General features: G+C 50.1%; 1 protein-coding gene across 1 annotated transcript in view; it reads right to left on the bottom strand.

Annotated features, from left to right (window-relative positions):
• The window catches only part of LRFN2 (leucine rich repeat and fibronectin type III domain containing 2), a 180923-nt gene extending 156368 nt beyond the window's left edge, over positions 1–24555 (bottom strand). Inside the window, exon 1 of the mRNA XM_028510440.2 lies at positions 23613–24555. The gene's annotated coding sequence lies outside the window, so the exon portion shown is untranslated. The remainder of the gene's footprint in view (positions 1–23612) is intronic.
• Between the last annotated feature and the right edge of the window lie 2503 nt (positions 24556–27058).

Here is a 27058-nt window from a genome sequence, read left to right on the forward strand (position 1 = left end):
TGCATGCCTGTCCCCAGCTCCCAGAAAGCAGGACTGCATCTCCTTCATCTGGATTGTCTTGGGTAGCTCTAGGCCAGTGCTCAGAGGAAGCTCAGTGAACACTGGTTGAGAAAAGAACTATTTATGTCTATGGCCTTAATGTAGTGCAGGGCATGAGATTCAGAAAGTGGTGTTTGGATTGAATGGAACCCAGCCCAGGAGTTTCTCTCTGACTGAGTCAGGGACACAGCACTAGCCAGCCACCCCATCCATAGCCACCACCCACCAGGCCAGGATGGGGCAAGGTGTGAGACACCAATCCTGGGCAGGGGTGCCCGTGTGAGGTCAGGGCCCTCACATATTTAGAAATACCTGGGAACCACAGGGAAGTTCCAGGAGCAGTGGATGGCAGGAGGGTCGGCCTGAGTCCACAGGCAAAGGTCTGCAGTTGCTAGCCTGTGCTAAGTGAAATGCTCCCTGTCTGGGTCTGCCAGCCTGAAGAGGCTCCAGGAGGAAAGCTGCTCTTACTAACACACATCGGAACAGACAGAAGTTCCCTACACCCATCACACCAGATCTTCCCAGTCACTCTAGATCAGTGTTTATCAAATTGTAGTTCATGGCCCATTGCTGGGTGATGGGATCAATACAGTAGGTCATGACCAGCATGCTTAATAGAAGAGAACAGAACCAGACACAAAAGGTAGGATCAGATCGGATAGGATAGAATAGAATAGAATAGAATAGAATAGAATAGAATAGAATAGAATAGGAGTAGAATGAGGCATTGTACTCAGAAAGGATATTGTTTCATAATGTTTTCATTTCCATTATATATATGTTCTGTATTTGTACATATCATACTAGGTTGTGGTGTAAAATCTACTTCTTACTGTGGTCTCCAGTCAAAAAGTTTGAAAGCCACTAATGTAAAGGACGCAAATGATCCCAAATTTACCATACTTTGACTTGTGCCTTCCTCCCTCTCTGCGATTTGATTCAGCAACTATGTGGAGTGTCTGTCTGTACTAAGAGACTTTTTGTCTTTTTAAATATTTGTCAGTTACAGTTGACATTCAATATTATTTTGTATTGGTTTCAGGTGTACAGCATAGTGGTTAGACAGCACCATCCATAGTTTTTACGATGTCATTGACTATATTCCCTATGCTGTACTTTACATCCCTGCTAAAGGATGTTTGTGCAGACTGTTGTCCCACTGAAGAGCTATCCCCCATCTCGTGTCATAAACAGCACATATTCAGCAAGGAGGCACATTCAACAGCCATCAGGCCATGAGGTGGTGTCAAGAGCTCAGGCCCCAGGGAGAGGACAGCTGGGACAGAAGCCTCAAGCCCCCTCGATGCTCTCTGCGGTCAGCCATGGGGACTGCGCTCTGCCTTACGGAGGGGGGAAAGGAAAGGACAGGGTTCATGTGGGCCTTCCATCATGGAGTCACAGAGGTAAGAGCAGGGAGGGACTCCAGGGAGCTTCTGCAGTGCCCCTCATTTTGTAGATAGGGAACTGTGCCCCATGAGGGAGGCCAAGGACCTGGGAATAGAATCTACATCTCCTGAAACTTCCCATAAGCACTGCTCCTACCTCCTGGAGGGGCCGGAACACTGGGAAGTCCACAATGACAGTGTCCTCTCCCCTGCAAGGGCTGGCCACTGTAGACCCCACCTGGAGCCAAGAACCCCCAACTGAGAAACCCTCCTGAGTTTCTAGTCTGGGCCTAGTCCAGAGTGCTGCTCATAAAAGACAAGAGGTTCAAGAAGTATTTTAAGAAAGAAAGGGAGAGAGGGAGAGGGAGGGAGGGAAGGTTAAGATTAGACAGCACAATGTACCCTCTGGCAGATGATAGTCCAGTTAGAGCCTGAGGACAGTGAGAGGGAAAGACCATTTAAAAATGAACATATAATGAAAGATGGATGAGGGGTACAGAGGCAGGGCTACAGCAATCACAGACACTTCCTGGAAGTTGAGGTCAGGTTTGGGCAGGTGGAATGAGGAGCCATGATTACACAACTGCAGTGCCCAGATTGGGATGGGGTACAGGACATCTGAGGGGTCACAGAGAAGGGACATCTATCTAATATGCAGACCAGAAGGGTGCTGTGGGCTCCCTAGCATTGGATGAGCGGGAACAACTAGGAACTGGCCAGGTGAATGTGCACCAGGTGGTGCACAAAGGGAGGAAGAAGGTAAAGCATGAGAAGGGACAAGATTTCCAATTTTGCATGCCTAGGAGGAAATGGGATACACCTGGACAGCAGACCATTTTGCCAAGACGCAGTGGTTCCAGCCAGAGGCAGAGCTTGTTCTGCTCTCCATCTGCTACTTCTGAAGCTTAAAGGACCTTAGCCATAAGAGAGGCAGTGGGAGTGGGGCCTCCTGGTCCTGCCTACACACATGTATTAACCAGCTAGAGAAAGCTCTAAAAAGAAACCTGGTCTATTTCTGTCACCACTTGGACGTAAAGTCTTTCCTAGACATTGACTATTAGGCCTCTGTTATGATGCAAAGGTGTGTGCACACACACATGCACACACACACACACACACATCATTTATCACCAAGAGGCCCATTTGGGGCTTGCCTATGGCTATTCCCCTCAAGGGGATATGGGTGAGCCTCTGGGCCACAGAGGGTATAAGGGTTAATGTGTGTGTGTGTGTCTGTGTGTAGAGGAGTATGTGCAGATGGGTGTCTCCTTAAGCTCCAAGTCCATTTTTGGCCAAGTGCTGACAGTCTACCAGTTAGTTTCTGGCCCCACCCATGTGTTCCTGAGGATTGACTCTAAGCTGACAGATGGCTCAAGGGGCCCCAGGTGTAGACACCCCTCCCCACATACCTACATAGTACCCACAGATGCCCCAGGTGTGGATGGCACTTCCTTCTGTCATGCTCTTGAAATCTGCCTCTCTGCATTCAGGTATGTTCAATGTCTGTGATACAATGTCTGCCTCCCTCTCTAGCCAGGATGCACAAGAACAGCAGCAGGGACAGTGGCTGGGCTCCCCCTCCCCCTCCTTTTCTGAGGGGCCCTCTAGTTCCTCACTCTCTCATTAAAGGGAGGAAAGGAGCAGGGAACAGATACAGCTGGGGGCTCCTTGTCAGTACCCAGTCATTCATCATGGGGCAAAGACCATTAGGGAGTGGAGGTCTTTAGGGGGCTCCATATGGATCAACAGTACCTGTTGCCATTTAAAACACACATTTCTTTGTGACTAAACTGAGATGAAGCTGAAGCAAAGGTAGATATGGAAGCACCTGAGTCCTGAGATGCTCTGCTTTCCCTTGGGCACTGAGTGTCTGCCATGTGCCCTGGGGGCCATGTCACAAACAGTCTCATCTCCAGAACTGCCAAGAAACATTAGAAAGCAGGGTGGAAGTAACAGGACGGATGTGGAAGGAACATCAGTCTCCCCACAATATCTCCAGCCCTGTCCCCAGAGTCTTCAACAGCATGCCTGCCTTCACTCATTTCCTCTCCCTGTCACCCCACAGACACACCTCTGTGAGCCAGTGAAGTGCTGGATGAGAGATACAGATGACTCATTTTCTTAAAGACGGCCATCACACTTACCAAGCACAGTCCAGAAACTGGACTGGCTAGTGCTTTACAATTTTCTCATTATATTATCTCACTTAATTGGTACAACAACCCTGTGAGGTAAGCACCCTTTGTACTCCCATTTTAGAGGAGACTATATTTAGGCTCAAGGAAGTTAAGTAACTTTCCCAAAATCACACAGCCAGTTAAGTAAGTCCCTGGGATTCAAATTCAGGTTCACCTGAATCTGAGGTCCAGCCCTTTAGCCATTTAATGATCTGTGGGCCAGCTCTAGGAGTGCTTGATGTTCAGTGGAAGACACAGACATGGAAACCAAAAATTGTAATACATGATTTTCATCAGGCTTATGACAGAGTCAACGGCAGAAGTCATCCAACCAATACTTCCTGAATGTCTACCACATGCCAGCTGCTGCTTGAGGGCCTGAGGACACAGGTAGACACAATACAGTTCCTGCCCTCACAGGGCTTCCGATCTAATGACCCCTCCAGGTGACCAAGCCAGAAACCTAAGGTTCATCTTTGATACCTCCTTCTTACTCACAAACCACCCAGTTTGATCAAGGCATTATCTAATCATCACTGAGTCCTGTTGATTTTATTGCCTCAGTAGTTCCAGCATCTGCCCACTGCTCTCCGTTCCACCCCAATCCAAGTCATCATTATCTCTCTCCTGAACTATTCCAATGGCTTCCTAACTGGTCTGTGTACACGCTCTCTTGCCATCCTCTAAGCAGTTTTCCACCATGCAATTAAAGTGAGCTTTTCAAAATGTCAATCTGGTTCCCCTTCCCTTAAATTATAATCCTTCAATGCCTTTCCATTATTGCTCCTAGCAAAAATACTTAACTGACTTTCATGCCCTAACTGTCTCCCCAGACTTCTCTATGCCATGACCAAAACTATCTCTACCATCATTGCAATCACATCCTCCATCCCCACCATCCCCCAACCTCCTCCACCACTACCTGCACCACTGCCACAGCCCTCACTATCACAGATGCACAAGTCTTCATAAAGCTTCCCCTCCACATGTGTGGCTGAGTCAGGTGCTGTGTGCAGTGATGGAGGCAGACACCTGCCATCAAAGCTCTGACTATTTGAGACACAGACTCAGAGACAATAATCATGGCACCTGTCAGTTCCAATAAAAGCTGTAAGACTCATCTGGAGGTTCTAGCCCTTCCCCATTCCTGAGAAAAGTTCTCTATCGTAGTTGAGGGGAGCACTGTTTTTCCTGCCCTAAAGAGCCAAGACTATCTGCAAGAGGACCCCAAGAGAAATCACTATAGGACTCTCCAACATTTACATTCCATGCAACCTTGGGAGGATAACCTTGGAGAGCAGCCTTAAGGAGAAACATGAAAAGTACATTTAAAGCAGAGAGAGGCAGGCCTACTTCCTTAGGGTCCTTAGGAGATTGTCTACACTGTTCCATCTCCCAGTTTTAAAGATGAGAAAACAAAAGAGGGTCAGAAAGGAGACCCTCTTGATGGAGGATATACTTCAAGTCACTAGGACAGCCGACTGCAAGTCTCATCTCTGAGACTCTGACCCTTATCCTACCTGGCTCCCTGGAATACAAGGAGCAGATAGGGGAGACACTTAAGAAAGGGACAACCTCCTGCTACCAGGGTCCTCATCTCCATATCCCAACGAAGACAGGATAGGACACTCTTTCTCTGGGCCTCTAGTTATCCTCTATGACTCAGAGAAGAACACAGAATGGTGGACACAGCCTGGTCACAGCCAAAGGGTTAAAACTGCAAGTGATGGGGGAAGAGCCTCAAATTGATGCTGCCTTAGCCAAAAAGACAAAACAGAAATCCCCCTCAACTTCAGGTCCAAAAGAGTCCAAGGGGAGCACCTGACCACTTTATTACTTAAAACCAACTATTCCAAAGTGGTCTTGGTTCTTGGTTTCCATTCTGGGTCCCCATCTTCCTTCTCTCAGTTCTGCATCTCAGCTCCAGAAGAGATACAGGACATCAGCTGGAGAGGCCCACAGCGATGGACCTCAGTGAGGGAAAGAATAATTGTACTTAGAACTTAGTAAACATTACTGTGAACTTATTTCCATATGGATACTTCCTTGTCCCAATTTGAGGACCTTGCAGGCGTTGACCCACTGGCAGCCCATGCTGAGGCCTTCTGATGGGGGAAGGGTGCAGACTGGCCTCGCTAAGGAAGAGGTGCTGGTGAGGGGGCATTGGCTGGCATCCTGCAGAGACTCTACCCCCCAGGCAAACTCCTGAATTTCTTCTTGAAAATCCTAACAACAGACATGTTTTTTGATGACCCCAGTCAGCCTGCTCAAGAAGAGAAATGCCTGGCCTAATCACTGTGCCAGCTGACAGCTGATCAGTTTACCCCCAAAAGTAACAACGAGATTCACTGCTCCCAGATGGTCTGCAGTTTTCCCTCTCTTGTCTTCTCTCTGTCATACAAATCCAATTTTCGTCTTTCTTAGTTGACAGCAGTCTACTGGCTATCCCCTTGTTCAAGAAACGTGTGCAGATTAACTCTGAGTCAAGGCTTGACAGCAGCCTGGGCTGGTCTGGGCCTCCCTGGAAAATGCCCCAGGCTGTCCCCCGACAGTACGTTAGGTGCATGTGGTCCGAGATATCTGCCCTGTGAACTGTGGAAGCCCTGATCCATGGGTCTGAGGAACTGTGAACTGGTAGACAGGCCTTGGGTCCCCAAAACAGCATAGAGATGGCAGGAAATCAAGGCTGCAGCTTCTCTTTACCGAGGAAACTCACATGCACCTCAGCTCTTATCCACAGCAACAGACATGCCCCAGGTGGGTGAGGGGCAAAAGACTTGTACATGTGGGCAGCTGCGGGGCATCCCCATGAGATAAAAATGAAGATGCTGTGTGTGCTTCATTTCCTGCCTTGTCCCAAATCCTTTCTGAATGCTAAGAAACAGGATGTTAAACTGACATCCATTTTATCTTCTGAACTGGATGGCTAATCCAAACCTGTGACCATCACTAGTAGCAATGAACTAACTAAATGTCTCCGAGTTCTTGCTCCCATTTTACAGATAAGAAAATTAAGGCACAGGGAGGTCAAATAACTTACCCAAGATCACACAGCCAGTAAGAAGCAGAGATAGGTTGGAGTATCCACCTATATTGCCCCTAAGGGAGGGTGGACAGTGTGGGAGAGTAGGAAGGACTTGGATCACTTTATCAAGAGTTCTGTAATCCAAAGGCAGCTCTCCAAAACCCACACCCACCTGCAGGAGGACAATGGAAAATGAGAGGAAAATAGCCTGGCAATCAGAGAGCAGGAAGTCAGGAAGTGAAAGCCCCATCTACAAACCAGGTACAGGGGAAGATTGAGAAAATACTCCAGCTGCTGCTGGGAGAGAAAGCCCTGAGGATAGGAGTCTGTTGCTTCAAGGTGGGCCCGCCTGGAACCAGTGAAAGAGTTGGTACATTTTGATCGCTGGCTGGTAGGGCGGCACAGATGAGGAAGCAGTCCTGGGAGGGGTCTCCAGGTTGAAATAACCAGCTCAGGGCCAGGGGACTGTGGAATAGAGGATTCTGGCTGCCACCTGGGAGTCTGGCTGAGAACCCAGGCAGAAAAACCCTCCTGCAGTCAGGACAAGATGGGGCTTACATCAGCCTCCAGTGGTACAGGATGCAATTGTAGTTGGGGACAGGGTAGCAAGGAGATATCCTGCACTGACCACATTTCCCTGTTCAGACATGCCAACAAGATTAAGTAATTAAGCTGGTCCCAAGCAAGTCGCCTTCACTGTTCAAACCTGGCCCTGAACCACTTTCATAGGAGCAGGAGGGCTTCTGCCCTCTGATCTCTGAGCCTTCAATTTCACTCACAGTAATCCATCCTCCACACATCCATCTAGGGCAATTTCCTTAAAGGCACATTGGACCACTTTCGGTCATTCTGGTTTAAGAGCCTTGCAAGCTCTCCACTGACTTCCCTACCAAGCCTCAGCTCCTTAACCTGGCATGCAGGGGCTCTCCCTGGCTTGGCCCCACCTTCCCGTGCCACCATTCAACTCTCCTGCCCTGGCTTCACCCTTCTTGCTCCCTCTTCAAGGACATCCTCTAACAAGGCCTTTCCAGTTGCATGATGCATTTGGTGTTTGCACACCTGCTGCTCACCATCTCCAAGGTCTCAACCCTGGAATCAGAATCTCAAGACAGCTTTAAAACTCCAAATTCAGGGGCCACACCCAGAACAATTAACCCAGACTCTCCTGGGCCCAGGCATCAATGGTTTTTAAAGCTCCCCAGGTGATTTCAATGTGTAGCCAGGGCTGAGAATCACTGTTCTCTCTTTAACCAACCCAGGTCTACTCCCTTGAAGATTCAGCACAGGTGTCTCATTGAATCATCACATATTTATTGAGGCAAGTCCTATTCTAAGCACTGGATATAAAAGTAATAATAGCTAATTTATTGAGCACTTGACATATGCCAGACACTGTTCTAAGTGTTTTACATATATCAACTAATTAAACCATGGGGTGGGTACTATTATTTCCCCATTTTATACACGGGGAAACTGGAACACAAAGAAGTGAAGTGACTTTCCCAGGGTCACCCAACTGGTGAGCATTGCAGAGGGACTTGCACACAGACACTCGAGCACCAGTCTGTGCTTGTAACCCCTGCCCCTTCCTGCCCTCACATTGCCTACAGGCTGCAAGAGAGAAGCAATAAACAAACAAGGAAATACAGAGTGAAGGATGGGTCATGGAAAACAAACAAACTGCCCTGGGCAAGAAGAGCAAGGGGGCCCACTTTAGACTGGGTGGGCAGGTCGTCCCCCAGAGCAATATTTAAGCCTACACTTGAAGGATGAACAGGCTCCTGCCAGGCAGAGGGTGGGGGAGTGCTGCTCCAGGCAGGGGTCCCAGTGAACTGCAATGTCTAGAGGTGGGAAGAGTGTGATGTGCTCTAGGAACTGTGGCAGTCTAGTGGGGGTAGGGAGAGGGCACAGACAGGTGAAAGAAGTTGATGGGGCCAGCACCTTGTGGGCCACCTAACAGTTAGGACTTTATCCTGAGACCAATGGAGAGACATCAGCAAGGTGTGCAGTGTCTGTGTGATGGCAAGCTAGAGATGCCAGAGAGGCAGGGGCCTTCAGGAGGCTGCTGCAGCCAGAGCAAGAGGCACCTGCAGTGAGCTGGAGAGAATCACCTCCTCCTAGAAGCCTTGCCAGTTCCTCACCTCCAATTGTCACTATTATGTGCATAGTAATTGCTCATTTACTTCTTGGCCTCTGCCGCCAGACTGGGAGCACCTTGAGGGCAGGGGCCAGGTTTAATTGGCCTCTGAAACCCAGAAGCTAACCAATTCTAGGTGCTCAGTGAATATCTATTACCTGCAAGTGAGTTGAATAGAGGCACACCAGGCAGCATTCTGAAGAATTTTGAATTATGGAGGAAACTAGACGTCCCCTGCCACCTTCTCCCCTATAGATCTGTGAACCTCAAAGACTTTGGACAGAAGAAGGGATGTTGCACCCTCCTGTGCGCAGCAGAGCCCTTCACCCTACCATTGTGGCTGAGCACCCATGACCTCATATACAAAAGCAGCGTTAGAGCTATGGATAAGCTGCAGCAGCCAAGCCCTAACCCTTCCTCTTACCTCCTGGCAAGCCCCATTAGGCAGGACAATGGGGAGGGAGGTAGTCATAGCCCACAGCCTACCTGAAATAGCAAAGCCCGAGTTTCCAAGCCTGAAATAGCAGAGCCCCGAGATTCTAGGCTTCAACTAACCCCGGTATTTAGCTGGCAGTGTGGGTACCTGCTGCTGATCTTCGTTGCTGACAGTGAGGACAGGGTCAGGTCTGGCCTTGGAGCTTCCGTGGTCCTGCTGCCATTGCCACCACCAGTTGGGCTCCAAAGCCACATGATGACCCACTGCCATCTGAATCACAGGAGGGTAGAGCCAATGAGTGGGAGGCTCAGAGGGGTCACCCAGGCACCACACCATGAAAAGTGGTATGAAAAGAATTTCAAAGTGAAAAAGAAAAAATATCTTACAAGTGAGAGGCTGACAGTCAGGTAATCCCAGAGCAGATAAAGGGCCCCATAAATCACCCCTGACCCAACAGCTGCCTGGGTTTTATGGACCCTAGGACCCAGGCCACTATCCTGAACATCATTCAGAATTTATAGACTCTTGTCACTGTCCTTCCCAACTGTTTTCTTTAGTCATCCTAAAAGCATTTCAGTGTTAATATAGTCTTTACTGCCCTTCCAGGAAAATGCAGCGCCTTCTGCATTCAGGCCCCCCTGGTGCGAGGAAGGCATCTGTGGGACTGGCAGATGCATCTACTCTGCCACAAGGTGCCTCTCCTACCTGCTGGGGAAAATCAGATAATAACAACTAGATCAAAGGAAATACCAGCGCACAAGCCAGGAACCAGCCATCTACACAGGGGAACCAGTCATCGCTGGGACCTGGTGCCTCTAGGAATTTGTACAGGATTGGGTGGGGCTAAGGGACCTCCCTCTAGTTATCAAACAAGTAAAACAGAGGAAAGCCTCAGCTGAGAACCCCTGATGGAATCTCATCCTGCTTTTGTCACTTACAAGCTATGTGACAGCTAAATTTCCTGGCCTCACTGAGCTTCAGTTTTCTGACTTTTAGGAAGTATCTGCCCTGCCTACCCCACAGGCCACTGGGATGAAGAAATGAGACCCATTCATGTTGAGGGAGCTGGGAGAGATGCAAGGGGAGCTGAGCTGCAGCAAAGTGACCAGGATTCTGGGGTACTGGTGCCAGACAGCCCAGGCTCAAGTTCTAGATCAGTTATTCCTGTCTGTGTGTCCCTGAGCTAATTATTTAACCTCTCCAAGTCTCAGTTTCCTCTTTGGTAAATTTGCATAAGAGTGTGTAAATTACAAGGTTTTGAGAGGATGAACTAGGATAGTGATAGCATCTCTAAAGCCTGCCTGGCTTAGCTCAGTGAATGTGGGCAGCTGTGAGGGACCTACCCCAAGGGGGTCTAGGGCAGTGGTTAAGGGCATGACAGGGGAATCACACATAATGGCATTCAAATCCTGGCTCAGCCAAGGAGCTTCTGTGTGGCCTGAGTACAGTGACCAACTCATCCCAACTGGCCTGGGACTTACATTGTTTTAAAACAGAAAGTCTGGCATTCCAGGAATTTCCTCAGTCCCAGGCAGACCAGGACAGTTGGTCACCTTAGACTCAGAGCAAATGCCATGGCTGCTTTCCACATCTGCACAGAGGGAGGTAGCACTTACTTTGCAAAGGCACCAGGGGAAGAAGTGAGAGGAAGCCTGTGAATCACAGCTCCAGCCAACACCTGGATGATACACATCCCAGCCAGACCCTGCAGTGCCAGTAGATATCACTCACTTCATACTCACGACAACCGCAGGATCAGGCATTGGTGTTGGTCCCACTTTACACAGGAGGAAACTGAGGCTCAGAAAGAAGTGACCTGCCCAAGGTCACACAGATAAGTGGAATCACCGAGATTCAAACCTAGGCTGGCCAGTTTCTGGGCCTCAATCATTGTGCTCAATTACCCTCTCCTTACTAATAGCACATGCACATAGCACATGCTCAGTAAGGAGTAGCTATTAATGAGAAAAACAATGAACACATAACCCCTCGGAGGGATGTTCCAGTCTGTGTCCAGGCTAGGGCTGGAGTTGATGATTCTGGGAGGGAGTGTAAAGGTCTCCTTATCTTCCACTTTATACTTTGCTTGTTAGAGGCCCCATTAGCAAGGGAAGGTGGGTGAGAGCCTGGCTGTGGAGCCTCGGAACCAGAGCCCCACTTCCCATGAGGCCTATGGAAATGCAGGCATGATGGGTTGTGCTCCCTGCAGAATGGCTCAGAGGAGTCAGGGCCTGCTTCCAGGAAGGCAGCCTAGAGCAACTTCCTTGGGCCCAGTCCTGTTGTTCATCTCATCTCTGCCCCAGTAAAGGACATGCTAATGCAGATGGCACAGCAGGTCTGCCTCCTCTTCCCCATGAGTGAGAACATGGGGACAGAGAGATGAGCTTCTGAGCCATGGCAAGCTGTGTAACATGACCCAGACTGCAGCCATGACAGTATCTCCTCAAAAGGAGGTGGGAGGCAAGGTGCCTGAGGAGCCTGGAGAGGAAGAGCCTGTGGCTATCATCCAGATGAACGCTGTGAGGGAGGGGCTTCACCCTGCAGAACACACAGGGGCCCCAGGCCCTGCCAGCTCTTCCTCTGATGCCTGCTGGACCGTTGTGCCCCTGGGAGCCAGGCTGCACTTGGAGAACAGCCGTAACCCAAAGGGCAAAGGAAACTGCACAAAGGCAGTCATGTGGGGCCCCATGGAGATCAGAACAGCAGGTTCCTCCCACAGAAAAGAAGGAAGGCAGACAGCTAGTGAGTCACCCGGCCAGGGCTTCCACCACCCCTACTCTATGCAGACTGCCCTTCTGCACTCACCTGAGGGCCACACTATAGATATTGGGGTCCTGATGAGCCCTGAGGAACATGGTCCCCCACTCCGGGGGGCATTTTCAGTTGACATGAGGTCCCCCAAGCCTTGACCTGGGGGGCAGTGAAACTGTTACAAAAAATAAGGGTGTTTAAGGACAAGAATGCCTCTTGAAACACTGTGAAGCCATCTGACCTCTTCTCCACCCTCTCACCCTGACTCCAACTCAGTAATTACATGTAACAGCTTAAATTGTGGATAAGAGTGTATGCTAGGAACCATACTGCTTGGGTTTGAATCAAAGCTCTGTCCTCTGGAAAGCTGCGTGACCTTGGACAACCTTCTCCGGGCCTCCATTTTCTCACCTGTAAAAATAAACACGCCCCCCCCATTCACCCACCTCGAATTGATGTGGAGATAAAATGAGTACATAAAGCTTACATTAGATCAGTGCTGGGCCCACCATAAGCATTCAATACCCAGGAGCCATTATTCTAATGGTATAACATAATTCCATCCAAGCATGACCTGGTCATTCCATTAGCATTTCTGAACTCCGTTCCCCACCTTTAAATGGAGACAACTCTGCTCGCCCTACTTCCTCACTGTCATGGCTCCAAAGTAGATAAACATGGCTGTGAGTCAAGCTTTAAACACTATCAAATGCTATATATATGTGGAAGGAGTGAATATAATGCACAGGCTAATATAAGGTAATAGAAACGTAATACTACAGGGTAACACAATACAGTGTAAGATAATACTCTACATTAAAAACTGAATTGAGAGAGAGACAAGACAGATGGAGAAAGAAAAGGAGAGACAGAGAAAGGCCGAGTGAGACAGAGACAGCGAGTGAGGGCTGAACTTCAAGAGCAGGGAATCAATGCCATACTACAATTTAAAAACCAATATACAGTAAATATCAGGCCAGCACTGCAGAGCAGCAACATCACAGGGTGACCAACCTGAGATAACTCACCCCAAGACAGGCCGGCTGCCAGCACCCAGCTGACCTCCGTGTAACTCAGAGTCTATGGCTGTTTCTTCCTGCCCAGGATTTATCCTGGAGCTTGGTACCCGTAGTGCCTCCCAATTATGTGCCATGTTTACGTGGCCCCTGATTTATGAAACAGGCTGATTGCATACGCTGGAAATGAGCTTGGGGTCTGGACTTCTCCCCCTGGGTGGGGAATTAGGCTGGGGCTTTGATTAAGGCCACCTGGCTCTTTGCTAGGAGTAACTGGAAGGCCAGATTCTTGCAGGATTCCATCCCCAGCTCTCCTTGTGGACCATGCCTCCTGGACCCCCGACCCCTCCCTGAGGTCACACACCCACACCCATCATCACCCCATGTCTTCCCTTAGACACTGACCAGAATACATTCCTGCACTTCAACTCCCCCAGAGTTCCTGAATCCCCACCCCACAAGCATATCCTCTACATCTGGTTTGCCCCCATCCCAGGTCTAAAGTCGTCACTCCCCTCTTCTGTGTCCTCTTTCTGCCCCAGTGCTCTCCCAGATCCTGTGAACCAAAACATCCAGGAGGTCCCTCTTCCCACCCCCAGGAACAGCCTTGCTGTTGGGGAGTGGGAGGCAGGACTCATGGCCAGAGCCATTTCTTTTTCTGGCCTTCTCTTCACCAGGATGAATCAGATGCTCCTTCTTCATAGAACAGTCCCCAGTGCAGGTCTTGCATCCCCTCTTAGAGCCCCCAGCCCAGTCCCAACCCCACCCCATCCCAGGACATTCATGATGGGGTCTAAAGGATCCAAATAAGCATGCCCTGTGGCCCTGCCACTGACTCCCATCCCCCATAAATTGTGTGTACAGACACAGCCTGCTTCCCCCACGCCTGCTCTGCAGATACAACCTAGACACAGAGACCTGGAGGTGTGTTTCCTCGCCAATCTGATTCAACATGAATAAGGCTCAGGTGGGAGGTCCAGTGCTGAACCTACCAGACATGTTCATCCAAACCCTCCTCCCTGAAATCACCCCACCCCTTAGCTCAACACAATGTGATGGTAGGGGGTAATGAAAAACACAACTGGACCAAGAACTACCTAGTAACCTCCATGCCTCAGTTTACCCTTGTGTACATAAGGACAGCAGCTGTCTGTCCTGCCTGCCTGATAGGATTGTCAGGAGGGTCAGATGAGAGCATGTAGAGAGTATTACGAAATTCCTGAGGTTGCTGTTTGAGACCAGTTAAGCTGGTCCACAGTGATTCCTCTCCACACTTAGGAAAATACATGACTATATCTACTATGAATAATGACAGCTCACACTTACATAGTGTTCACCATGAGCCAGGCATTGCTCCAAGCACTTTACATACAGTAATTCATTTAATTCTCCTAACAACCCTACACAGCGGATACTATAATTATCCCCATTTTGCAGATGAGGAAAAAAAGGCACAGAGCAATCTGCTCAACTTCACACCACTGGGACTGCAGAACACAGCATCAGCCCCTGGGATGGGGGCCCCATGCACACATGCATCCTACATAAGAAAGGCTCTGAGTCCACGCAGTTCAGTGCCTAAGCATTCCTGAATACAGTGCCATGTTTATCTGCTCCATCCTCCTCTTGGACATAAACTTCCCAAGGATGAGGAGCAGGCCTTCCTCCATCAGATGAAGACTTCTTAAACATAAGGAGCATGCCTTGCCCATGTATAACTTCTCCGTGTTCTCCCCCTGCCAGAGGGTCCATGCCCAGGTCATGCCCATCTAAGCCTGGGGAACTGTCTTTCCCCTATGCAATGGCCCTCATTTGTCATGTGCTTAGAAGCTGTGACTTTGGACAGAGGCTCCAGGATTTATATCTATTCTAGGATCTCCCCTCAGTTCCTCTTCTTCCCAGCTCATCCTCTGTGACAAGTAATCAGGCCTGGAGGGAGATTAAATGGTTCTTTGAGGACCAGCTGTCCCTAAACTGGGAACACAACCCCCAAATCTTCCCCAGATCTCTTCATCCCTCAGTTTCTATTTGGGTAAGATGTCAGCTTAGTGTTGAGGTGGGAGAGGGATTTGGGAAAGCTTCTTGAGAGTGCATTTCTTAAGTGGACTTTACCACCGCCACCGCCACCACCATCACCAGCATGGTCAGCTTTACTCAAGTAGCTAATCACAAGTGACCTTCAGCTGAGGCCTGAGCAAACAAGCACATGTACACATGTGTGCATGGAAATGCCGGTGAGAGAGGGCACCAGAAACAAGCCAGCATAAGAACTCCTCACCACCCTCCACCTCCAATAGGCAGGGCCGGAAAAAGTACAGAAGAATAAATCAAATGATCAATGTGATGGAGGACTGTGTGTTCACATGGACTGGACTGGAGAGATGATTCATCTTTGCAGCATCTGGCTTGCTGGCAGCACACAGTAGGTAATCAATAACTGCTTGTTGAATTAAACTGATTGGTGAGGACTGTTGACCAGCCAGTTATGAAAGGGATGGATGAAGGAGTGTGGGCTTTATCACCAAATTCTAAACTTTCAGGCTCTCCTGACCTTAAAACAAAGTAAAGAACTTAAGGCCTCAAGAGGCGGGCAAGGCTGAGAACACGAAAATGGTGAGTGAGCTGAGGCACATGCATGATGAACCCACCTTGATCCTTGAGAAGCATTATGAGAAATGGCCATGAGAGGGCTTCCTCAACCCTGTGAGGATAGAGACAGTCCAGTCCTCTCCTGCGCCCCTTTCTCAGTGGAAACCAGGCAGAATTGGGGCTGGAATGCCCACAGGGCTGACCTAGGGTGGCACTTCTCAATTGCTAGAGGTTTGATGTGATTCAAAAAGAGCCACAAAGGAACAATCACCAGACATGCACAAATGTCTCTACAGAGAAGGACAGAAGTCTCCAGTGCCAGCTCCATTGCCCCCCATGTGACTCTCCCAGAACAGTTTCCCATCTTTTACACAGGGACAAAACAGACCCTCCCTATCTCCCAGGGCTATTCTGCAGCTATCATAGTGACAAATGTGACACTGTGATATGATACTATCTGCTGTGGTGGGGAACTTCTAAACACAGTCAGAAGCTGGGGTTCTCCTGTCTCTGCTACCTACATGGCCCTTCTTAATCTGAGCCTGGTTCCTCATCTAGTCAGGGAGGAGACCAAGGTCATGCCAGCTGAGCTCAGAGAGCTATGGGGACTGAAGAGACCATGCATAGAAATGCTTTGTAAAGCAGTCAAGTGCTCTGCGAAGGTAGAATGGTGGGGGCACTTGTCTTTAAGAGAGTCACTGAGGAAGTAGACAAGAGAGTGTGTGCTAGTGTGTGTCTATACATGTGAGAGCATGTGTATGGTGTACAGGTACCAGACACATGTGTGTGAATATCTGAATGTGTGAGATGTATATGTGTGTATGTATATGTGCATATGTGCATCACATGCAAATGTGTATGTATGTGCATGTATGTTTGTAAATGTAAGTATAGGGGTGTACATGTGTGCATGACTGTGTGCATGCATGTGTATGAGAATGTGTGTAAGGGCATGTGGTATATATGTGTGTGTGAGAGTGTGAGAAGGTGGACCTGTGCATACTTGTGGGTGTGCATGTACACATGTGTGAGTGTGAGTGTGTAGGAATATGTGTATGTGCACATGCATGCATTGGAGTGGGGGAGGAAGGAAACACCCTCTTCACACTGCAGCCCTGGGATCTTGGTCATTCGAAACTAACCCTTGTAACAGGGTATGAGGATGGCTAAGAGCAGTCAGAGGGTATCAGGCAGAGGAAAGCATCAGGTCAGTGCTCGTGGTCTGGAAGGAGAGCAGGAATAAAAGGAGGCTGGAGGGTCCTGGACAAGTCACTTCCAGGGCCTAGATGGCTCAGCAGATGTATCTTTACTCAGGCTTGTTCATGGACTTATAAGTAAAAGGCTCAAACCCCTGAATGGGAAGGGACTTGAGAGAACATGTAGGTCCTATTCTGCAGGTGAGGATGGTAAGGAAGAGGGGCTGGCCCAAGCCACCCAGCAAGTTCCTGGAAGAGCTGAAAGAAGAACACAGTCCAGATTCCCTTGCAGCCCATGAGTCCTCCAGGACCAGTGCCCAGTCCCTTGTGCTGTACTAGTACCCCTAACTTTTACCTCCATAACCCCAGGTGACCATCCACCCTCCCTCCTTCTGCACCAGGAGGACCTATCTGGGTATCATAGTGGCTTTCATTGCAGAGGACATTGAGTCAAGAGATCAACTTTGCCCACCCACAAATCTTCGACACCTTTTTAGAATGACAGGACCTCTTCTCACAGCCCTTATTGGCCATTTGCAGGGGTTTCCAGGAGCTCAGAAATCAAGCATGCCTTCACCCACATTGCCATTTTCTCTGGTGCTCATATCTCTCTCAGCAGGCACTGAGATCAAAGCCAGAACTTGAGCCTAGTTGTCTCCCCAAGCTCCTCTAGGTCCTGCAGACTGAGTGACCATATGTCACTCATTTTGGAGGTCAGAGAGATCATACAAGAGCAAGACCCAATTTACAGCTACTCTGAATAGGCTCTCACATAGACAACCAATATTAACTGGGGACCATAGTAAACTGTCTCCCATCAGCTTATTTGACTAAAGCAGGGGAACAGATCAGGAGGGTAGCCAGGAAGGAGAGTACCAGCTTTTCAGAAAAGGAATAGGAAGTGGAGATGGGATGACCAACTGGATTTAGCATTTCCATGAGTTTTATTAGAGACCTGAGCTAGGGAGAAACGAAAGACTGCTCCATGTGGCCTAGACTGAAGTGGGGTATAGGACGGGCTGTGTTGAGGGGAGAGATTGCAGGGGGGAACTACAAAAGGGAGAGGCATTGAGAGAGACTCGGCATTCTGCTTCTCTTGTTGTCTAGGCAGAATGACTGTGGCTTAGCTCCTGCCAGTGGGTGAGTTAATGTAAAACATGCCAATAATAAGTACACTGGACTCTAAGGAACCCAGTTTGGGGATTTTGCAGTCTCACATTTCAGGGCTGCCCTGTTAGTACAGGACCGCCACAAGGAGACCCAAACTGTACTGCAGACAATCCCAAGCAAGCTGACAAATTATAAGAGCCCATTTTGTTGCTTAATCCAGCTTGACACATCTTAACACCTAAATCTTGTCTCTACAGTTTAGTCTGTCCCTCATGTGGGTTTAGGCCCCATTAGCGTTGGGCCTTGGGAATATTGAAGAAAGCAGCTTGGATCTGTCCAAGTCAAAGAAGCCCTGGTCTCCTGTTGCTTGGAAGCAAGGCCACACACAACCTTGTGGTTCCTCTGAAGCACCCTCCCCAATTCTCACAACCTGGACTGCAATGTAAGAAAATAAGAACAAAGACCAATAAATCCTGGCAGGTGTAGACAGTATCACTGACTAAACTTTCTTGGTGCACTTGGTCTCAATCGTTAAACAAGCCAGTGCACAGTTGTCTCTGGTCTGACTTCTCCCCTCTTTTCCTTTGGCCCTAGCCTCCTGTGTAGGGCAGTGCACCCAACCCTGCCCCCTCCCCCATCAGGATAAAATGGAGATGCCTGTTCAGGAGGTCTGCGGTGGGATGGGGTTTTGCATCACTAGTCTGCTCCAGGCAGTGGCAATGCTGCTGGTCCACCGACCACACTCAGACTATCACCATGCCTGAGTGAATCTGTCCTCCTCACCATCTCCTGGATTCTCTCTGCCTCCGTCATCCATCTTCTTTTCTAATCCTAATCTGTTCAACCAAGCATTCTCAATGGAGACAACAGCGTCCCCAGGGGGCAAACACTGTTTCTTGGGCGGGGGGTGGAAAAGAATCTAACTCTTTTTGTATATAAAGCACAGATACCCATCAAAATACATAAACAGAGACATGGTATGTCTGTGGTATTTAAATTGTATGAGGGGTGCAGTTGGGAAAAAATGTGTCTAAAAAGAACGCTTAGAGGGAGCAGTGGTGAAAAAAGGTCAAGAAACAGTGGCCTAAGGAAAATGCCTTTTGCCCCGTCTGTGCCAGAGTTTTAATGGCGGCCATCTGATTACAAAAGGAATGTTATATGTATCAGTGTGCCCCTTTCTGGCTGTTGTCTGCTACCAATCCCACCCAATTACCTGGACCACAGGCCCCTCTTCTGCAGGTTCTTTACCATCCCTTTTCCCAGAAGGCACAGAACTAGCTGGCCTATCATCTCACTGATTGACTCCAGTCCCACATGAAACTGACATATGAAAGCCCACCTTTAATGCCTTCATATCTGGGCATCGTCACACTTGATATTTGGTCTAAATTAGAAGGGAGTCACAAATACAAGGTGAGGCAAAAGTACATTTGCAGTCGTGAGTATGCAAAACACAGAGTTTATTCTTGCATTATTATTTATTAATTACTGTATTATTTTCCATATGAACTGCAGTGAACCTACTTTTGCCCCACCCTATACAACTCTGAGTGCTAAAATGCTTGTTTAATGTATGAAGCCCATTCACAAGGCAGCCTTGCCCTAATGTCAACCTTGGGAAGTGAGCATTAGCATCCTGCCTGATTCATCAGTCAGGAAGCCAGACCTCAGGGGGGTAGGGAGAATTCTCTCCCACCCAGGTCACACACATGCCGCAGTGATGGGTTGCATGACTTGTAGTCCAGTCCAAGGCTTGCCCCACTGTCCTGTTTTCTGTGCTGTCCATGAGGGTGGTGCTGCCTGTTTGATGGGAGCTTTTGAGCAGCTGGGCATGAGTGGGTAGTGCAAAAAGCAATGCCCATGGAGACAGTGGGCTCTGCAGGGCCCTGTGATGGGGGCTCTGAAGTTGCCTCCCCACCCAGACCAGGAGGCCAGAAGGCTTAGAGGTGCCAGTCCCTGGTGTCTACCTGTCCTCACTGTGGAGGAGATGCAGTATGTTGGAGTTAAAGAGTGTGGGCTTTGAATTCAAATGACATGAGAATGGAGTGACAATGCTGCTACTTACTAGCTACCTGGAAGGAACACAGTTCTCTGAACCTTGGTTTTCTTACTGGTTAAGTGGTGGCAATTTCACAGGACAATTTGATTGTCTCACAAGGTTTGAGACAGGTGTCTCACAGGACAATCTCACAAGGATTGAGAGAATTTCATGAAATAATAATGTGAAGTTCCTAGATTTGTGCCTGGCACATAATAAGCAATCAACATATTGTTTCAAAGAGCTGGTTAATAGCCTAAGAAATTTCTTGGAATATCCATTCTACTTTTCCAGTACCTCACTCCTGAAGATTCCCAAATTCTCAATTACCTCTGAGAATTTAAAAGAAAACAAAACCTCTCTAGACTTCTATGAACTTCTAGACTGCATTCTCTAGACTTCTATGGACTTTTACTATTCCTGAAATCCTCACCTCCTCCAGGAAGCCATCCTGATTGCTCTCACCCTAAGCAGTCTAGACAGGGCTGCTATTCCTTGTCTTTATCTCAGACCTGACTGCCTACTTTCTGAAAATACCTTTTATTAAGCCTTCCCATATTGTGGGTAGACCTTCCTTTCAGCTCCAGTTCCAGTTGGTTCATTAGTCAGACCCTGCTAAATACATGTCTGGGTCTGAGCTCCTCTGCCTGACTGGGTGTAGCCCCCAACTCCACAGAGGGGATCTAGGTCCAAACACAGGCCCTGTACAGACCCTAGCCTGGACCTGAAACCACCCCTGTGAAGCCAGTCTTGGGGCAGAAAGGGGCAGAGTCAAAGAGGAGGTGGAAGGAACTGGGTTCTGGGGGATGTTTCACACTTAAGCTTCAGACAGGAAAGGGTGACAGATGACAATTGTAAAACACAGAGTTGAAGCATACTGAGCAACTGTGCAGGAGGCTGTAAAATTCCAAAGCAAACAAGAGAGAGGGAGGGAAGCAGGTGCCACAGCCCCAGAAGTGAAATTTGCTTCTGTAATATCAATTCCCAAAGTTTTCCCGAGGGCTTCCTGGAGTCTTTTAATGATCACCTTACATGTGATGGCATCAAACCCTCCTGGCAGCTCTGTGAATAGAGGAGGGTAGGGCGCTATCCTCTGTGTCTCTGAAGGTCCCCCCTCCCAGCCCTGCCCCTCTAACCCAGCACTCCTCCAGATCTGACCAGGGGCTTGGGGAGCACCATGACAAACATGGGGACATAATGCAACTGTGAGGTGTATACTATTATTTCCCTTCCCCAGATGAGGAAACACAGAAGCTCCAGGGGTTAATGAACAAAGGTGTGGCAGACCCAGAATTTGAACCCGGGCCCTCCAAGTTTAGGTTCTACTCCACTGAATGACAACTCAATCCCTTCAAATCACTTGCACCCTAAAAAGACAACTGTGCCCAAAGAAACATCACAAGACACCCAAATTAGTGTTGCTTTTGTCCAGAGCCTAACTCCACTTAGCTAGCTCTGGTCGTTTTTGTCCTATGTCTCTGCTTTCAAGCTAGCAGCCACCCCCATAAGAATAGGAATGCCCTGGAAGCCAACCACTGTGCCCATTTTCCCTTAGGACAGGGTACTTTCTGAAGGAGAACAGACCCTGCTCCATCCCACAGCTTGGAGACACTTGACAAGCCTGGCACTTGGTCAGAACCCCGATTCTTGATTTTACTTCAGATCTGCAGCCCAGGCAAGGAAGGTGATTTCCATACCAGGGACTGGGTGGCCAAAAGGCTGCCTTGTTCTCCCAGTGGCCCCACCTACTTCATCTGCATTCCCTACCCCGTCCACCCTCCTTCTTCCTCTTCAGTGTTGCCTCCTGGAAGCTCCCTTCACCCGCCCCCAGGCCACACTCCCCAGCTTCTCAGATTTCTAGGCCTGGAAAAGAAACTGGAGCATCAGAGAAGCAAGGAGCCTGAGCCCCAGTGCAGATAGGCACCCAGTCCAGCCCCACAAGGGACAGAGCTGGGAGCTCACCTCCCGGTGAAGCACTGCCAGAGGTTGGAACTGAAATGCCAAGTTTGCTCTTTGTACTCCCCAGACCAAGGGCAGGAAGATAATTAATTACATTCCTGGGCAGGAATTAGACTAGACACTAAATTGAGGGTCTGAGCAGAAGCATGTGAAGGGCCTTAGGAGAAAAATGGAACTCCGCACTCCCAGCCAGAGTGTAGAGGGAAAGACGACATTCCAGCGTCAGCAGAAGAGCTGGCAGCTGGCATGGTCCACGGAGGCTGCTGTCTCCAAATGCAGGCCCTCACAAGCTTAAAGTCCACCCTGCACAACCCTGACCCCCTTCAGCCTCCCTGGGAGTAAACCCCACAGCTTGCCAGGCTCTGCTTTGTGGTTGTGTAAGCCCCTTGCAGAGGGTGGTCACTAGCACAGAGCACAACCTCAAGACACAGGTTCTTGGCTCCCAGTATCCCACAATATCCCCTCAGCCTCCCCACCATAAGTTCTAAACCAGCCTCCAGCCAAGGACAACAACCCTCCTAGAACCTCCTACCCTGATCCCAGGGAACTTCACAGATCAGAGACTGGCGGTTTCCTCCCAAGCTTTGCACCTCCCCAGCTGTGAGGGAGCCAATTTCCTGAAGCCACCCCTTCCCCCAGTCCCACAAGGCCAATCAGCCCATAGCTGCAAGAGGCCCCCCTCCCTGACACACACACACTGTGGCAGGGCAGAGGGTTGGTACCTACAACCATGCCTGCAACTCCAGCTCAGAGTGCCAGCTCAGATAAGCTCCCTCCAGGCAGGGTCTGTCTATCTGTGGACATCTCCTCACACGCTTGGTATTGGCCTGGCTCTGCTGCTTCTGCTCAGTCCCTCTGCTGCCTCTGCTCAGGCTCTCTCTTCTTCCTCCCTCCTCTTTCTCCCAGGCTCTGGCTTTCAGGGGCTCTGTCTTTCTCTATGTCCTTTTGTACTGGAGTGACAGGGAGATGGGCAGAACACCTCCCTGTAGTTGCCTAGGGTCTGTGCAGAGCAAGGCACTGCTGGTTTCTGAGCTCTCCACTGGCTCCCCCTCCTCCCTGCCCAGGCTAACCATTGAACCAGGGCAGGGATGGGTGGGAGACAGACCTACCAACCAGGCACAGCTAATGCCAGTTTCCATATTGCTTCATCATGCCATCCCGATGCCCCAAGCTGCACACACACAATCCCCCCATCTCCCTGCCTTCTGCCTGAGACCAGAATAGGAAGGATCCTTGAGTCTGCCCTACTTGCCTCCGCAAACTGCAATGATGCCTTCCTTCTCTCCAGGAGCGCTGAATCAAGCTCTGTGCTGGGCTCTACCCTACCCACCCAGCCCAGAGAGAGTCAGGAGCCCTGGAGGTCGACCCAGCCCCCAGCAATAGCTGGGGACAGGCCTTGCTAGTGGGGAGATGCAACAGAGTGGACTGACGGCAAAGTTCTCCCGCTGTTTCCATGTTTCCATCTACCTGGGTTTCCGTCTCTTCCTCCTGCCCTCCGGTTTCACAGGGACCGCTCCCCCCTGCTCCTCACCAGAGTTTCACCCCCACTATGGAACACAAGAAAGAAAAGGAAACCTCCCGAGATACGGATGGGCGAAAAGAGAAGACGGTGTCCGCACGAGTGCCCGCATGAGGGAGTCCTCAAGTGAAAAAGGAAGGGATGCAAAGTTCCTGGTTCCCCGGGTGCATTCAGCCCCGCACGGAGCCCTCGCAAACACCCCAATCTCGGAGACGCAGCGGCGGTGACCACTCACCTGGGCGAGGCAGCATCTACCCTTGGCTGGGAGGCACCGAGGCCGGCTGCGCGGGGCACCCCGGCTCCCCGTTGCGGCCACGCATCCTTCCCTGCCCGACACAGGCTGGAGCTAAGCCCTCGGCTCTGGCGAACGCAGGCAGATGGTGGCCTCGGATGTCCACGCGGGGAGAGCCCTGAGAGGCTTATTCAGTTATATCCATGGCATTTAGCAAGAAAGGAGGAAAAATCCCAACTTGTTCTCTTCTCTTCCAGATTAATAATAATAATAATAATAATAATCCCTCCCTAGGAAGACGCCGGTAGGATTTTCCAGATCGAAAAACCCCGGGTATTTCTAGGCAACTCGAGCATCTTGGAATGTGGGGTGTCTTCAAGTTGAAACGAGCCAGCCAGTGTGTGTGTGCGAGTGTGCGTGTGTGCTCGAGGGCCAGCCAGGCACTCACACCCACACGCACACACACAAACACACTTCTCCGCACTCCCGTCGTGCACACTGCCCCCCGAGCGCGCGCACACGCGCTCCCGATCACACACAGACACACACATGCACAGCGATCACACGCGCAGACTAAGGGGGCAACCGGCAGGCTGCGGAGGCAACGCGGGGCCAGCGGTGAAGGAAGCCAAGCGGCTGTGCGCTCGGTCCCCGCGGAGCTCTCCGGTGTGGCCGCCCCCAGTGGCGGCCCGCGGAGGTGCAGGGGCGGGGAGCCAGCAGCCGCTTCTGCCTCCTCGCGCTTCCCCTTCTGCGCCGACCATCGCTGCTGCCGAAACTGGAACGATCGCGGGCCCCACGGGGGTGGCTTGCCGCGAGGATGGCAAGGCAACAGGCTGACCAGCGGGATCCGGAACCAGGGGCAGGAGTGCGCCGCAGCCTCGGTGCCCGGGGAGGAGGCAGGCGGCCCGGAGCCCGGGGAGCCGGGAGGTCTGGTTCAGCGGCACGGGCGGCCCCTGCGCAAGGCGAGCGGGGCTGCCCGAGTTGTGCCGCTGCAGCCGGCACCGGTGCTGCCGCCTCACGTGCGGAGCTTGCGGTGCAGCCTTTAGCCTGCCGCCTGCCGGAGGAAAATCCGCGCGTTGGCCCCGGGCTGGGGGGCGGGGGTGGGGGGCCAGGGGGCTGGGAGGATCCCAGCCCCTGGACCCAGCCTCGGACCCCTCTGGTTCCCACACCCTAGGAGGGACCTATGAAAAATGAGAGCCCGATGAATGCACGTGCATGTATTAAGACTTCTTGTATCACTGGAATCTCCGAGGTGTGCACTAGTGCCAGCTGTTTGCAGCATCTTTACAACTATTCACTCATTTGATCCTCCCATCAACCCCCATTTGACATATGAGGGAAATGAGATCCAGAACAGTAAAGAGACTTGTCCAAGACAAGTGGCAGGTAGTTGAGTCCCTACTCCAAGCTGAGTGTAGACATAGCATCTGAAGGTATGGTCTGGCCAGGACCTCATCTTCCTTTGATCATTCTCTCTACTCACTAGGATCAGCAGCAACCAGTTCCTGGGGACAGTCGGACTGATCTCTGCCTTTCTGAGTTTCCTAAGAGGTAAGTGCACCTTTCCTACTGAAGAGACTTAAACTTTGAAATTCTTGCTTGTACTCCAGCTGGTAAATCCAGGGGCAGGGAGAATGTCTCAAATGATCTCCTCTCCTGCACCTCCCCTGCACCTGTCCCAGATACCCACAGGGAGGCACATGTGCCATGTGGATAAGTTTCTGCAGCTCAAGGTGGGCTCAGCTAGATAAATCTGTAATATAAGACCCTGCTTCCCGTCTAGGTACATGGCTGGGAGCACGGGTGATACCTGCAGAAGCCCAGGCACTTAGGCCCCATGTACTCAGCACCCTCCTCATGTGCACCCAGGGAAAATGCCAGATCATCATGTTGCAGACCCTGAAAGACAGACCCTTCCCTGCAGGGATCTGGAAAGTCTGGCAGGGGGTGAGGGAGTTGTGGAGGACATGGCCAGGATGAAGTTCAAGGTGTTTTAGAGTGAGATGGCACAAGAAAGGAGAGGCAGAAATGGGGTGCTCGGGGACAGAGGTAGAGAGAAATGAGACGGGAGGAAGGAAGAAAGAGGTGGTGACTAAGAGGTTAACAGGAGACGTGAAGGGTGGAGGAAGGGGAAGGGTTGAAAGAGAGGGATCAGCATGGAGAGTTTTCTTCATTGCTTACCTGTGGTTTTACATTTCATAGGTGGGTGCTACCAAGGAGGGGGTGAGAGTGGAAGGAGGAACTATGGCCCAGGCTCCAATCTCCGAATTCCCCAAAGGGTCAGGACAGCAGTCTAGGTTATATCCTTACCCCACAGTCACCCAAGACAGGATCAGAATCTAGTGGCAAGGAGAGGACCAAACTAGCAGCAGAGTAGAGACGGACCTGCTCACAGAAACCAACAAAGCACTGGGATGGTGGGAAGGAGGGGCTGGGCCCCCAGGGATATTGGAGGTATGGCCCAGTCTCTGCTCCAAAGTGAACTCGATTCCCCATCAAGAAGTTTTCCCAGCTCAGAAGAGGGAATGAATACTCCATGAAGAGCTAGGACTGGGTCATTTCTTGCACTTTGGGTAATTCTGAGGACAACTGGTTTATTTTTCTAATTATATTTGCCTCAGCCTGAACTGAGCACTATGCTAGGAGTCAGGTGGCCTGAATGCTCACCATGGCTTTCTACTAACTAATAAGTAATGTGACAAGTCCCTTCCCCTCAAAGAGGATTAGATTCTGTGTTCCCTAATGGCTTGTCCAGCTCTAGGAGCCCCTGAGTGATGCTGGCAGACAGAACAGGGTGGGGACCCAAATGCATCTTGGAAGGCCAAGAGAAAACCAGTCTGGAGTCACTATTCACCATGGAAAATCCTCAGAAGATAACTCACACTTAGAAAATGGAAAGGTGAACAATGACAGATCTCTTGGGTCTTTGGACAAGTCAGAAAGGCTGTGTAGGAGCATTGCTGGGGCCTTTCCTGGCCACTGACCACAAGGTCAGCCAGGGCTCCCCAAAGGGGTCAAAGAATCTGAGAGAGAGAGAGAGAGAGGGAGAGAAAGGGAGAGAACAGCTTGTATACAAGCCATTCTAATAATGGGCATCTGGAATCATCTACATTTCACATTTTCACTCTTCTAAGTAACCCTGTGATGAACATCTTTGTACCTTAGTCTTTTCCCACATTCTTGGGCTAGATTTCCTGAAATAGAATCACTGGGCCAAAGGATATGAGCATTGTAAGGCTCCTGTAGGTACTTCTTTGCTTCAGCTTTAGAGTCCAGGCACTAAAGTGTAGGCCAGATAAACAATTTCCCAGAGAGCTCCCAGACGGTGCTAAAGGATGTTTTCACACACATTTTCCTGTCTCTATGCAGCACATCCCTATGCCTTGTGCTTCACACTGCACATCACGGCCACACTGCATTCTTGAATAAACTCCAGTGCCCCAACGTGA

The sequence above is a fragment of the Phyllostomus discolor genome, chromosome 4, assembly GCF_004126475.2.
Source record: "Phyllostomus discolor isolate MPI-MPIP mPhyDis1 chromosome 4, mPhyDis1.pri.v3, whole genome shotgun sequence".
Taxonomy (NCBI): Eukaryota; Metazoa; Chordata; class Mammalia; order Chiroptera; family Phyllostomidae; genus Phyllostomus; species Phyllostomus discolor.